Source organism: Hemicordylus capensis, chromosome 2 (genome assembly GCF_027244095.1).
Source record: "Hemicordylus capensis ecotype Gifberg chromosome 2, rHemCap1.1.pri, whole genome shotgun sequence".
NCBI lineage: Eukaryota > Metazoa > Chordata > Lepidosauria > Squamata > Cordylidae > Hemicordylus > Hemicordylus capensis.
Window position 1 is genome coordinate 403,622,747 of NC_069658.1, and position 14,581 is coordinate 403,637,327.

The 14,581-nt window shown below is 45.3% G+C and overlaps 2 long non-coding RNA genes across 5 annotated transcripts in view; one reads left to right on the forward strand and one right to left on the reverse strand.

The window, feature by feature from the left end:
- LOC128346810 (uncharacterized) overlaps positions 1–14,373 on the reverse strand; it is a 58,252-nt gene extending 43,879 nt beyond the window's left edge. For 2 of the 4 annotated variants that reach the window (XR_008317220.1, XR_008317218.1), the window contains exon 1: positions 14,262–14,373. This is a non-coding gene — a long non-coding RNA (uncharacterized LOC128346810). The remainder of the gene's footprint in view (positions 1–14,261) is intronic. The other 2 variants (XR_008317216.1, XR_008317217.1) reach the window with 1 other exon arrangement.
- Positions 5,428–7,549, forward strand: LOC128346811 (uncharacterized). Its single transcript, XR_008317222.1, has 2 exons — positions 5,428–5,839; positions 5,963–7,549. It is a non-coding gene; the product is annotated as an uncharacterized LOC128346811 (long non-coding RNA).
- Positions 14,374–14,581: the final 208 nt, after the last annotated feature.

Here is a 14,581-nt window from a genome sequence, read left to right on the forward strand (position 1 = left end):
AACAATCAGTGATATGTAATAGGTATCTAGAATATTTTGGGGGCATTCATATGACCTACCAGGTTGGCATGTTGGTAGGCAGCTTCCCAAACCTTGCCCCCCCTCCAGATTATCATTCTTTGTTTGGTGGGAGCATGGAGCACGCTCCCACATGATCAGCCCTGCTCCATGGAGCAGAATGGATCACTCTGAGGCCAGGACTCATGAAATGTGCTGAGCGCGCTGCAGGGCACTGGGGGATTCCCTCAGAGTACAGACACTCTAGGCACCCATCTCTGTGTCAGCATGTGCTGAGCGTAGGGCACTGGGGGATTCCCCAGGGGAGGATGGGCACTCTAGGCACCCATCTCTGTGTCAGCATGTGCTGAGCGTAGGGCACTGGGGGATTCCCCAGGGGAGGATGGGCACTCTAGGCACCCATCTCTGTGTCAGCATGAGCTGCAAGCTACTCTTGCTGACACATGATCCCAGAGCCACGCCCTTAACCTTGGATACAAGCTGGGCTGTGATGCTGGGTTTAGCGCAGCAGCACTGCTGGGATTCATGTAAACAGGACCGTCCTTAGAGTGGGGCAACTGGGACAATTGCCCCAAGGCCTCATGCTGGCACAGGCCCCGCTCTGGGCACACTGCAGTGCAGCCTACCCTCCACTCTCTCCGAGTCCCAGCCATTTATCTTTCCCTGCAGCCCAGCCATAGCCGAACAGCTGTGTAGCCAAATGGCTGTGTCTGTATGCAGCTTGAAAGGCTCCCAGGTAAAGTGCTAGAGCTCCATTTCTCTCACCTCTCAGTTGTTCAGCAGGTGGGCAGGGCTTCCAGAGAGACCTCCATGCAGGCCTCCCTGAAGCCTGAAGCTCAGGAAAGAAGCAGGCAGGTAGGCAGAGAGTATCCAGCACCAGAGCTCTCTGCAGACCCTCTGCCCAGCCCAGCCTTAGTAATGGAGGTATGATGTGATTTCCTTTTTCTGGTTATTCCCTGCCCCCCAAATATTTAGGGGTTGGCTTGCCATAGAGCTTTGGTATTGAGCAGAGATGTAGGGCAGGGTTGGAGGATTATGTATCTTTAAATTGAAGTGGATTGGACAAATTGTTGGTTTTAAATTTTTTTTCTTTAATTAAAAAAAAAAAACCCATCCAAAAAGTCCTATAAGTGGCTTACTTCATGGCAGAAAATTACAAAAATGTCTGGAACTGAAGCCCCCGCTTAGACCATAATTCCGTCTCCATGTGGAAGAATCTGCCCTTTGCCTTCATAAAAATGGGTAAAACACCCTCCTTTCAGCCCCAGCCTTTAGATCACCTCGAATGACTTGGCATGGGGCTTTGGCACTGAGCAGAGATGTAGGGCAGGGTGGAAAGGTTATGTATATTTATATTGAAGTGGATTGGACAAATTGTTGGTTAAAAAAAAACACAACCCCATCCAAAAAATCTTATAAGCAGTTTGTTTCATGGCAGAAAATTACAAAGACTTCTGGAACAAACAATATATAATATTTATTTATTTATGAATGCACTATGCTCAAGTTGATTTGCAACCCAGAAGGTCTGAGAACTGTGAAGCATGTGTTGTGCTTTTTATTTTTATTTCTTTAGAAATGCATTATATGTCCAAGCCGGTTGGACATGTCTAAAAACCTCACTCACACTATTTACACTGTATGCCACTAATCAGTATGATTCTGTAATGATATGAAATGTTAAGGAGGCCCCACACATGCTGATTCGCCCCCAGCCCTGCACCCTAGGGACGGCTCTGTGCGTGGATCCTGGTGGTTCTCATGGGCAGACAAGCCCAGGCTTGGCTGCTCATGAGAACAGCCTCATAGACAGTAGTGAGATGCTCTGTGGCAGATATTAAGCAGTGGCAGCCATATTTTGATTCCTGTGGCAGAAAATCCACACCTCCCTGGATGGTAAAAATATTAAGAAATTTAATAACTATTTGTTGTCTTTTAATGGTATCCCAAAAGATGCTGTTGAAAATCACTGTAGTATAGTAAGACTGGCCCTGGGTACAGCTACTCTAGACTGCGTGAATGCACTGTGTGAACTTTCAGTTTTCTCAGTATTGCTCTGGAGTAACTGATCAAGAGTAACAGTGCCACCACAGCCCAATTTCCTCTCCCTGTAAAGGATTGAAATAAATGTTCTTTGAAAACTATACTTGACATCCACAGACGATGACCCATATTTGTTTCCAGGGTGAATTCCAAAGTGTTTACTCAGGGGAAAGTCTGAATCAGGTATCACCATCCCTAGGGATTTTATCCAGAGGCAAAAATAACCTTCATTTGAATAGATTTTTAACTATTCAACTATTCAGGGATGACAGTACTTAGCCAATTTCACCCTGTCAACAACATCAGACTTTGTTCTCTCTACCATTCTGAAGATATGCATACAGGAAGTAGGTCTTTGCATGGCTGGGAGTACTGCTTCAGGTCTTCTGGGGGTAATTAAAGAGCAAAACCAAGGCTGATTAACTGTGGATTGCTTGGAATGTTTCAATATACTCTAGTTCCTTCTTGCACCCCCCCCCTCCACTTTTGATTGTGAAAAAAATAAATTCTGCATCTGCATAACCACAAAAGGGGACGGTGGGTGGCTCCTGTTTCCCTAACCATGTTCAATATATCTTGTTGTTGTTGTTGCTATCTGATCTCTAAAACTAACATTTCAATTTCAAGAAAAATCAGGAGAAAAATCTCTACTCACATGTTTTGCCGGGATATTTATTTATAGGTACCAAAACACTTTTCTTTTGCTTGGATATTGCTATACTACCACAAAATTAAATTCTGAAAGTATTTTTGAAATCTGCTGCCTAATTTTTAAAAAATGATATGTTTAAATTTTTGCTTTTAATTTTTTTTTGAAGTTATTGATTCAGCTCTAGTCTAGGCAGTGCAAACTTTGCAAATGATTATACTACTAGTATATGGCCTTTGATTGATTGATTAAGTGCTGTCGTTGGCTCTTAGCAACCCCATAGATAGATTATCTCCAGGATGATCTGTCTTCAACTTGGCCTTTAAGGTCTCTCAGTGGTACATTCATTGTGTTGTAATTGAGTCCATTTGTTTGTTTTCCTGGCTGTCCATTGTATCCTCAAAAGTCTTCTCCAGCACCAAAGTTCAAAAGCGTCAATACTTTTTCTATCTTGCTTCTTCAAAGTCCAGCTTCTGCATCCATAGAGCGTCATGGGAAAAACCATTGTCCAAATGACTCTAATCTTTGTCGGTATAGAAATGTCACAACATCGAAATATCCTTTCCAAGTGCAACCCTACCAAGTGCTAGTCTGTGGCATATTTCATGACTGCTGGATCCTTTGCTGTTGATGGTTGATCCTAAAGGGCAGAAGCTATCCACCACTTCAATGTCTTCATTATCAATTCTGAGGCTGGTTGTTGTACCTGTTGTCATTAGTTTAGTCTTCTTTACATTTAGTTTAGTCCCATTTTTTCACTGTGCTCCTTGACTTTCATTACTAGAGCTTGCAGATCATCCGCATTCTCAGCTATTAGAGTGGTGTCATCAGTGTAGTGCAGATTATTGATGTTTCTTCCTCCAACTTTAAAACCACACTCTTCTTCTTCCAGTCCAGTTTCTCTCAGTATATGTTTATCATATAACTTGAATAAATAAGGAGAAAGTACACAGACTTGTCTTACTCCTTTGCCGATCTAGAACTAGTCTGTTTCACCATGTTCTGTCTGGGCTGTGGCTTCCTGTCCTGTGTATAGGTTTCTCATGAGAACAATGAGATGCCCATTTTCCTAAGGATATTTCACAACTTGACATGGTCAACACAATCAAAGGCTTTTCTGTAGTCAATAAAGCACATATTGACTTCTTTTTGGTATTCTTTGGCTTTCTCAATTCTCAGTGCATTGGCAATGATGTCTCTTGTTCTTTGGCTTTTTCTGAAACTATATATTATGGATATTAAAATGTAGTCTTCTTGTCATAGAAGCAAGAGAAAATCAAATCTCTTGGAGGCTTGTATCCCAAGCTCACTTACTATGGTATCTCATTAGAACTCTGTGGGACTGACTTCAGAATTAACTATATGCCCTTAGATTAACAATGCAATCCTATGCATTGGGAGGCACTCAGAAGGCAGTTCCACTTGGTTCAGTGTGACTTACTCCTTAGTATGTAAATGTGTTTAGGATTGCACTGTAAATTCTCTTGAAATAGCAGCATTGCCTTAACACTCTTCCAAGATGAATCCTGTGTATGCTAGAATTTTGTCCTGTGTGAACATGTCATTTCATGAGAGCAATTTAAAATAAATATATGTGAAAAGAATAAAAGTGGTAGTTGGGTTCGGGGGTGGGGAGGCTTGTAGGCCTCCTAGTCTAACCCTTGGCTTGATGCAGAAAATCCAGGGTTAGAGCAAGAGATGAATGTTTAGTCCCTACTTGAAGACCTTCAGTGAGGGAGAGTCCATAAGCATCCTAAGTAATGAGTTGACCTTATTAATTCATTAGTCAAAAGAAAATAAAAAATTTAAAGCTATCCCTCATGGAAAGGTGTTAAGAATAAATCCATCATGGAAAGGTATTAAGAATAAATCATGCTTCAAATGGTTTCCCCTAAAGCACATGATTTAGTTTTTTTGTAAAACAACACACTTTTATATTGAAATAAAATATAAGAATGTCATGTATATATAGATATAATATTTGTTTACACCAATTAAGTAATCCATTCATTGGTTAAAAGCAAGGCAGCCGATAGACTAGAACTATTACCTGGTTTGATTGCTCATAACTAAAATATTCTCCCAGAACAGACGGATAGGTTAAATCAGTAATGTTAACAACTCTCTTAACTTCAAGAAAATGGGATTGATTTTGAGCTGACATCACCCTTCAAAAGAGAGAGGAGGAGAGAGCCAGCCAGCTAGTGTGCTCTTGGTTCCAACCCGGGGTTCAGCCGAGGGCCGGAAGGTCACAGTAGGGAGTGCAGCTATAAAGGAGACCCGAGTTCAGTCCGTATTACTTTTGTAACCCGACGGTGTGGCCTCTTTTAAAAGACATATTTGAAATATCAATCATATGCCTTTCCTTGAAATGTTCCTTGTTTAAACGGTCACAGATTGGAAGGCCTGTTCAAACATTATTGCCCTAGACAGACAGACAGCCTAATAGCTCCTTGGATGAGTTGAGTTTGAAAGGCCAGTATAAATAAGCAGGGAGCGGGAGATTTCAGTCCCGCACAGAAGGGCATCCCCAGTGCAGACAGGAATTCTGAGCAAGCACACCCAGGCAGGCCTGTCCGCCCATTGGCTCAGATGCCTCCAACAGCTGGGCCTCCCCCTTTATCAGATTGGAGAGATCCTCCCACCGCAAACAAAGAACAAGAGTCATTCAAGCGAGACGAGGCGTCTTGTTGATTGGCCGAGAGCTGGTATGTGTGAGAAAGAGGGTTGCAGGGATTTAAGGTGGACGTGGACTTCTGAGCTTGGAGGGAGACGGAGGAATCTACGGGGGTCGGTTTTGATGATGTTGAGAAAGAACCGGGTGAGATCTTGAGCGGGCTTTTGCCGTACAAGAAAGAGGAGTGTTTAACGCGTAAGCATCTCGAGTTGCTAGCTCCTAGCTCGCGTCTGATGGCTAATAGTAAAAATCCGTACCTCCTTAAAAGAAGCACGGCGGAGGTGTTCCCATTGATTAAAGCTGTAAGAATGGGGGAAGGGAGGGTTCAGGAGACTCTTTCCAGCGGAGGAGTCACCCCTCCTCCTCCTTATTCTCCCTCCTTCCTCCCGCCCGCCTCGGGCGCTCCTTCCCCCAGCTCCGTGGCTGCTTCTCTCGTTTCGTTCTCCCTGGGGGTAAGACCTGAAGCAGAGCCGGGCAGCGAAGACTCTCGGGCAGCCTCCAATGCAGATCATTATTTATTATGATCTATTATATGCACATACGTCTAGATATAATTCTTCTCTCTTGCCCTGAAGTAGCAAACATGGATCCGGAACTCTGCCGTGCAATGCAACTGCCAAGGATGGCTGTAAGAGACAAGGGGGGGGGGGGTCCAGAGCAGGAGGAAGACCGAATTCTGCAAAGAAGAAAGAACTGGAGCGGATGAGATGGGGAGGTGTTGTATGGCAGAGCTGGGAGACGGAGGCCGCTGGCAGGCGGAGGAAGCGCTCGCAGGAGCCCGCTGCTCGAAATAACTTTAATTTTTGCTGAAGACAGCAGCAATGGATCGCCAGGCAAGTTGCTCTTATGTTTTGGAGAGGCGGAGACAACTCGTCCCCTCTCCGATCTCTGAACTGGGGGAGGCGGCCTTTCCTAAAGGCACCAGGAGTGCTTGCTTTGATTATCTCGTCTTCGGCTTGTTGTTTTCGGAAGTCTGCAGTCCCCTCCCCTCGAAACCTAGGGAAATCTGCGTGCGTGATGCTTTGAAGCTTGGGAAGGAGCAATGCGTTCGCGAGGAATCAAAACGACATGTAGCGGCAGCATATAAGGCAAGGTAAAGCAGCTCTCTGGCACTCGCCCTCCCTGCTGCCAGCAACGAACTGAAAAGCCACGGGAAATGTAGGCATGGCGAGCCAGAGACCCGGATGTACGAAGACCGGGGACTGCAGAAACACGTGGTGGTGGGAATGGAGAAGGATCGCATATAATTATATGCTGCTTCCTACTCTGTTCTCCCCACCTCCCAGCAGAGGTTGTAAAATATTTGGCCAGAGGCAATATCCCAACGAGGAAGCGAGTCTACCCTTCTTGAGGGTTGCAGAGAAAATCAGCACTGCATTTTCATGTTTTGTTGGGGGAAGGGGTGTGTGTGTGTGTGGAGAAAATGGGTAGGCGAAATAAACGAAACACGCCGGACAGGTTCTTCCCCCCACCCCCGCCCCGTCTCCCCATTCGCTCTCTGTGTTAATAACTCTTTGGGGGAAAGGGCCTGGCTTTCTGGATTTGCAGGTATGTTGCTTTTTCCATTTCTCCCCCCACCCCGATTTTGTCATCGGTCCCCCACCGCGATTATTTTATTTGAACTAGAACGAAATCGTACAGAGACAAAACAATCAACTAAACTTGATTGTTGGTATGGTTTGAAAAGCGGCGGCGGAACAAAATACAATGCTGGGAGTTGATACCGCCTTTTGCCCAAGTGGATATAGGCTACATATACAGCAAAAATACAATTAAATAAAACTATTCCAGAACAACTCTAAACGAAGATGTACACTTAAGTGTATATGTCGCCTAATCCATAGTAAGAAAGTCTAATAGTTCTTTTTGTTATAGTTTTAAGCGGGGGTTGGGGGTGTTGAAGGAAAATTAGGTATGTTAGACTTATTTTTTACTAGGTAAGTGTAGCCTCATGACAGACTTAAATGTTTGCTTTCTGAGTATTAGAAAATATTAAATTTACTTACATAAGAAAGAAAAAACAGTCCCTAAGTCCAGATTTAGTCAATACTAACTGGCACTTGGCTGAATTTCCTCAACATAATACCAGTAACGTTACTACGAATTATATTGTGTTAATGAGGTATAAATAAACTGTAAACTTGAACCCGTGTGGGCCCTAATTTCCTAGTTTGATTTGATCTTTTACTCTTTCAAGTGATTTAAAAAATAATTCTCAGGCAATTCGCCTCGCAACTTTCAAATACTGTGGATGGAATTTTAATATAGATCTGCAGAAGTGGGAGGTGGGAACACTTATCTAAGTAGGGGAAGGGCATTATTAATATAAAAGGGAAATGCGTTGTATTAAATAGAAATGGAGACAGATTTCTCGTTTACCTTAAAATGTACCAGTTTCAAGTTTTCCTGAATAAAAATATTAATGGTCTACCGAACAATGGTTGCCTCATATACAAATACCACCGCCGGTCTGACCATTGTCCTATTTGGGCGTTTTAAAGGGACTTGCTTTCCCACAGGCGTGGGAAATTCCGTTGAAGTCTGAAATTAACACATTATTTTATTTTAACTTCAGAGTCCTCGTTGTGTGTGTGTGTGTGTGTGTGTGTGAGGGAGGGTTGTGGTGAGTTAGTCATTAAGTATTAAAAGACTGAAACGGCATAATCTTTTAGAACGCTATACGAAAATAAATATTAAAAGGTCCCCATAAGATTTTACTTTAAAATACCATTTTAGATAGCAGAGTTGTCGAAGATCCTCTTCCTTCTAAAACAAGCCATTAAAAATAGATTTCACTAAAATTAAATCCCATCCCCAATCATGTAACTATTTCTATTTTTGTTCATGAGTGTAGACTTTTCTACTTTCCCCCAGAGTTTAAAAGTATCTCAATATTTTTTTTTTAAAAACCCTTACAATTCCATTTCAGTCCCTGCACCACGTGCCTTGTGTGGTGGTGGTATCGTTTGAGAAACCTACTTTCTTGGAAGTAAGTCCCATTGAAATCCATGTGGTTTGCTTCCGAGTTAAAACGAATAGAATCGGCTTTAAAAAAACAACAACAACAAAACCCAGCATATTCAGGTTTTCTCTGGGCGAAAAATATAAAGGGAATGGAACATTTTTTGTTCAAATAAGTATCCATCTTTTCTCCCCTGTACAGGTTCTATTTTTACCCCTACAAGCCTTCAAATGTAGACAAAATAAATATCAAGCCATGTTTTCATTCGAATATTGTTGCCTTATGGTCGCCATTATTCTGAGTTATACTATAGGAACACGAATGACGTTAACGTGCCTGGCAAACGTTTTGATGTAAACGTAAAAGGTTCAATGTAATTATACACACACACCAGTTCTGAATTTTTTAAAAAGTATTTTAAATCTCATTTTAGGAAATGAAATCTGGCACTAGCTAGTGGGCTCCCCTCCGCCGCATATTTTTCTTATACTGAGATTAATACCTTGCACTAATGGTTCTTAGCTTCTTCGACCCCAACTCATCCCTTCCCTTCTCCAGTTAAGAAGATATTTTTGACTTTGTTCTTCCTTTTTTGGCTTGTGTGTTGGACTGGTTGGTGCTGGGATTGGGACGTTCAGGTTTTCAGCGCTGCAAAACACACTGGAGATCTTTCAAGAATTCGAATTTAAGGGTCCCCCCTCCCTCTTTCTCTCCCCTCGCTCCCCCCACCCCGCTCTTTTCAGGCGCTGAGTTGGAAGTGGCAGGAAAAAAAATAATTAGATGGAAATAAAAGATTAGACTAGGAAATCGGGCAGGGCTTTAGGAGGATATAACACTGGGGACATTAGCCACACATTAATAAATCTTTCTCCCAAGATCTGACAAAGCTGCATCCCACAGAACAGCCCCCCTTCCACCCACCGATCCCCCCTGATAGCTAAACTTTAGTAGATATGCTTTATAATTATTTTTGTCCTCATGCCTCGGCCTGGAGCTAGCAGGCACTTGGGGGCTATTTTCCTCGGTTTTTAAAAATTATTATTTCTTTTGAAAGGTAAAGTGTAATCAGCTAATCTGTGATGCGTTGATTCCCCCCCTTTCTTTTTTGGGGGGATTTCTTTGAATTGAATAAAGCCAGACGCCAGATCCGTATTCTCGCCCTTCCGATATTCAAAGTCAGACACGACTATCTTCCTTCATCACAAATTTTCTTATATATTTCTCTCTGTGTGTGTTAAAATTTAAAGGAGGTTTTCCCTTTCTTAAACAAAAAAAAATTCCCTTATTTAAAACGGTGCCAGGTCAGTCTCCAGAGTAGAAAATTCATTTAAGAATTGCTTCTCTTTTGCCTATTCCATTTCGTTCTATGATCAGATCTTTAGCTCCACGTGTGTCCATAAGGCGAGCTAGCCAAACTTCCAGTTCCGCAGAGTTACGGTCTGACTACTTATGCCTTTGTTGTTGGGTTAGAAAAAAATATATGTACATACAATATGATTTTTGGTTTTTTGGGGTTCGAATTAATCACAGAACCTCAGTTGCAAAGGGCTGGAATAATTTTGTGTGTCTTATTCTTTCCTGTGTTGTTGTTGCCAGTTTATGACCTTTTCATGCTGTTAAAAGGGACGTCTTGCCACATTTAATTTTGGTTCCAATGAGATATGGAAAAAGGGGAGACCGGCGTTTTGAAGTAATTTGATAAGCCATCAAGTAGCAAATCCGAATGGGGAGGGGGGAGGAGGGGGGAAATTGTGGGGGGAAACTTGACTGCTCCAGGTAGAGTTTTCTTTATAACCTGAATTTACAATGAAAGCATTCTCCTTTATGGATATAATAGATTAGATTTCACAACTTAATTCAGCGGAATGGTAGCGTTTAAGGATCTCCGACTGATTTTATTACACTGAGCCAAATTGGATGTTTGTGCTTTCAAAAGGAAAACGGTTGTGACATGAAGATATATAATTTTTAAAGTAAGAAAAGAAGACGGGGGTGGGGGCAGAAAAATCGAGTGGCCTGAGAGAGGGCGCAAGCAAATCAAGGGTAGCTTTATACAGGCGAGGAGCGGGAACAGGCGAAGCGATTTTGCAACAAACCCCGCAAGTGGCTGGATGAAACCGACGAAGCCCCTTAAAAGGCGAGCGCGACACTGGCCAGCACTTTGTCCTCATTGCAAGCAGACACAGCCTGGGCGATCTGCTCGCCTTCCTTTTGGCTTGAATACCTCTGGCTCTTAAGAGGGCGATGCATTTCACAATATTTTTAAACCAAACGTTGAGGGACTCTTGTTTTTATTTTTTATTTCCCCACAAGTAGTTTATTTAATTTTAAGAAAACAGAGGCATTTTTTTTCTTAGATAGGAACGAAATTTTGCGGAAGCCTTAACGGTTCCATATATAATTATTATTTTTTGTAACAGCTTAAATAAATTAAGTACGGCAGCAAGTTTAATGCTGTTTCACTACCTCCCTTTTCTGTTTAGTATCGGACGGGGACGCGGCAGCAAGTGGAGGTTTGAAAAGATAGAACTAGTGCTAGAACAGAGGAAGGTTAGGGAAAGTGTGTGTGTTGGTGGGGGGAGGCGTTTCTTACCGGCCCCTGTCCAGATAAAGATGGGAGGAGAGCTTTAAGGAACGCTGGGGAGTCTTTAAAAACAGAAAGGCCCCCGTCTCCTTGAAACCCATGCCCTACATAGAGAACGTAATAGGCATACTTCCAAAAAATAGATGTTGAACACCTTCCTCTCGATGGACACGCATGTAAGTGGCTAAATTTGCTCTTCAGGTCCAAATTATTTCCTTGCTATTAGCTTTATAATCACCATTTATCCTCCCCTCCGCCAGCAAAATGCTCGCAAAGAATTTCGAATCTTTCTGGTATGTATGTATGTGTGTATGTAGATATAATGTCTATATAGAGAGCGTTCTCTTTTCTTCCTCCCCCCGCCCCGCTCCTTCCTTTGTAAACAAAGGCTTGGCATCTGAGAAGGGTAATTGATGAATTTGAGCCGGCTCCCCCTTCCGTCTGAATGGCTGCTCGTTCCAAAGACTGAGAAGGTGGCGGCGGCGGCGGCGGTTCGGTTGGTGTGGAGGCAAAGAACAAAACCAACAGGACACGATCGGAGGGGAAGAACTCAGCGCAGGGCGGGGCGGGCAGAGCTTGCCCAGCGTTTATGAGAAGACCCCTGGTGGATCGGACTAAAGGTCCATTTCGCCAGCACCCTGATTCCAACAGCGGCTGTCCAGATGCTCCCGTTTACGCGCAAGGCAGTCCTTCGCGGAGGCGGCAGTCCTGGAGGCGCCGGCTTGGTTCAGCTGCCCTCCCAGGAGGGGCGTGCGCATCTCTTCCCCACGTGGCGCTCGGGGGCTCTTCCTTCTGCCACCTCCGATCGGGCCTGGAAAGTTGTTCCGATCCGAGGAGTGCGCTTGAGCTCTGCCGCGATTTAGGGCCTAAATTTTAGGCAAAGCAGCGCGGAACGCTGCCTAATTAAACGCCAAATGTGTGCTGCGTGCTCAGTAGAGGGATGCCAGCCAAGCCCCGAATCTGTATCTCATGGGCACGGACAGGGTTCGTGTCGCCGTTGTGCGCGCGCGCGCGCACACACACGCGTTGACAAAGTGAAGCCTGAACCGCTGGGAGTTTAGCCTTTGGTTACGGTCAGAATCCAGATCGCACCCTCCCTTCCCACTCTCCCAAATGTGTTTGTGTGAGCGTGGGGAGAAGAACCTTACATTCTTACCAAATAAAGAGGAAGCAATGTCCTCTCTGAATATTTACGACGAGCAGAGACACGCGTGTGAATTCGCACACTTTGGTACCTACACGTCTACATTATATGAGTCATGCAGAAGACCTTTTAACACAGGCTGAGCGGCATCCAGTCAAAGTTAAGCCCTTTTAAGTCCCCTGAATTTAAATGGGAGAATGTTCCTTCCATTCTAGTTTGATAATTGGATGAGAGAAGATAAGCCTCACTCTCTTCAGTTGAAACCAATAGGACATAAACATCACTAAGTTGACCTGACTGATGCCCATACGTAAGTGGGATCCCAATGCTTAGACGCGGGTCCCACCATTTTCAATGGGCCTGCCTTAAAACGAATTGTATTTTACAGCTGAAGTTTCCATCCCGTGGTGTCTACTTGCGTGTGTGTATATACCCCCCTTTAATCGATCACAGATCGTCTATGTTCTTTACTATGAGATCCAGTTCTCACCCATAAGGGTGTCTGGCAAAAGGACTGCATGGCTGAAGATTGCGTAGATGTGGGAGTAGCGTCAAGGGCATTGTAGTATACGTGTGGTTTTATGCACACACATACGCAGGTACATATTGTGTGTGCACACTGTCGTTCTCATCCACAGAGAGAGATACACGCAGGAGGACATTCAGCCACACCGCAACCGTCCGGGTTGTCCTCAAGAGTGCGTTTAATGAGGCTGGTGTTTGTTGGGTTTTTTTTTTTTGGACGAAGTCATTATGTTAAAGCATGAATGGCGATTTGATATCTGGTTTGATCCTGTTCAAAGAAAGCCCGTTCCAGAAAGGACCCCACCACACCACACACCCATTGCATTGCAGATTAACTGATTTCATATTACTTTTCAAAAGATTTTTGTTTCACGTTCCGCGACTAGATAACTCCCATGCACCTGGATTCTTCTTTTTTTTTTAATCGTCCACTCTCGCTATCCTTTCATTCACATGCATGCACAGTTGGAATTGCAGATGTTCAGTGTGCATGTACAGATATGCTGGCTTTTAAAATTTGAATTTCTTTTTCCGCAATGTGCTGCACGTAGATAGTGGGCTGGGTGTGAGGCTGGGGTGCGGAGAGCGAGAGAGCTTAGGGGCGTGTGTGCGTTCCAGCGCAGAGAGATGCAGCTTGGCCTCACCAGGGAATCCCTCGGCTGGGTTTCGCCTCCCTGCCCCGCAGCCCTTCGCTGTGCCGAGGCCAAAGTCGAGAGGAGGAATGCGGCGTGCTCTCTCTCCAGGCTCACTCCAGTCTGCTGCGTGGGCTGCCTGTCCTCCGGAACCCCGCTGGACCCTTGAGAGCGAGCCGAGTCGCCCTTTCGCACCCGCCCTTCGGAGAAATCCACGTTGCCGACGACGACGACGGTCTTCCTCGGGGCCTCCAGCCGCTCCCCGTCCCCAGTCCCCAGCAATGGGCCTTGGCTCCCTTCCCCGCCCCCTCGCACGCACGCACGCCCCGCCGCCGCCGCCGCCGCCGCCCCAACGCAGTCAACCTGGCTTGTCTCTCGCTCGACTGCATCTCCCGCGCCAGCCCGCCCGGCCGCATCACTTCCCCGCCAAAGTTCCATTTTGCTCCGGGGCCTCATCACTGCAGCCTCCTCGCGAGGACTGCTGCTTGCTCCTCCCTCCCCCCTCCTGCTGCTGACATACATACAGTATTTGGCTAGCCCGGGCAGGAGGAGGAGGGAACAGGGAAGGCAGGAGGAGGATGCCGCCCAGGACGTGGGCCACTCGTGGTGGTGTGTGCCGCCGCCGCCGCCGCCGGAGGAGCGGCAGGGAAAGAGGCGGCGGCTCCGTTGACCAGGGCAGCAGCCTGCCTCGCTCAGATTGGCGCCTTTTCTCGGGAGAACGGACGAGTCGAACCCCAAAGCCCTCCGAGGGTCAGATGCAGAGCGGAACGCGCACAAAGAACCCACAAGCTCCCCACTACCTTCTTCTAGAGAAATCCCCCCGCGGTCTGCTCCTTCCCAAGGCCATGGTGATATCTCTGTGCTTTAAAAATCACTTTTCTTCCCCTGTCTGGCTCCTAAGCTTCTGAAACTTTCTCTCCTGGGAGAGAAGCAAAGGAGTCCCTTCAGCAGCTAAAGGGACTCCTTTGCTGCTTCTTTCCAACAAAGTAAGAAGGGGAGAGACAGCAATACAATGAATGAAATCTACCTTTTGTCATGGAAGCTTGTTGGCGCGACCCTCCTCTACCTCCTTGCCCCACGTCTCACGCAGGCTGAAACGATCTGTCTCGTTCCCAGGATGCTGTATTAGTCCATTGGTGGCGGCGGCGGTGGCTGCTGCTGCTATTATTGCTGTTGCTGTTATTAATAACCGTTATTAAACGGAACCAGTAAAACAGGACTTGAGAGGCCTCACTGACTCCTAGCTCTCTTGAAAACCATGCAGGGGGTTAGGTCATCTTTGAAGATACAATGTGTATACATGGTTCCTGAATGTGCACATCAGTCCACCTTCTCGGTCTCCAAGGC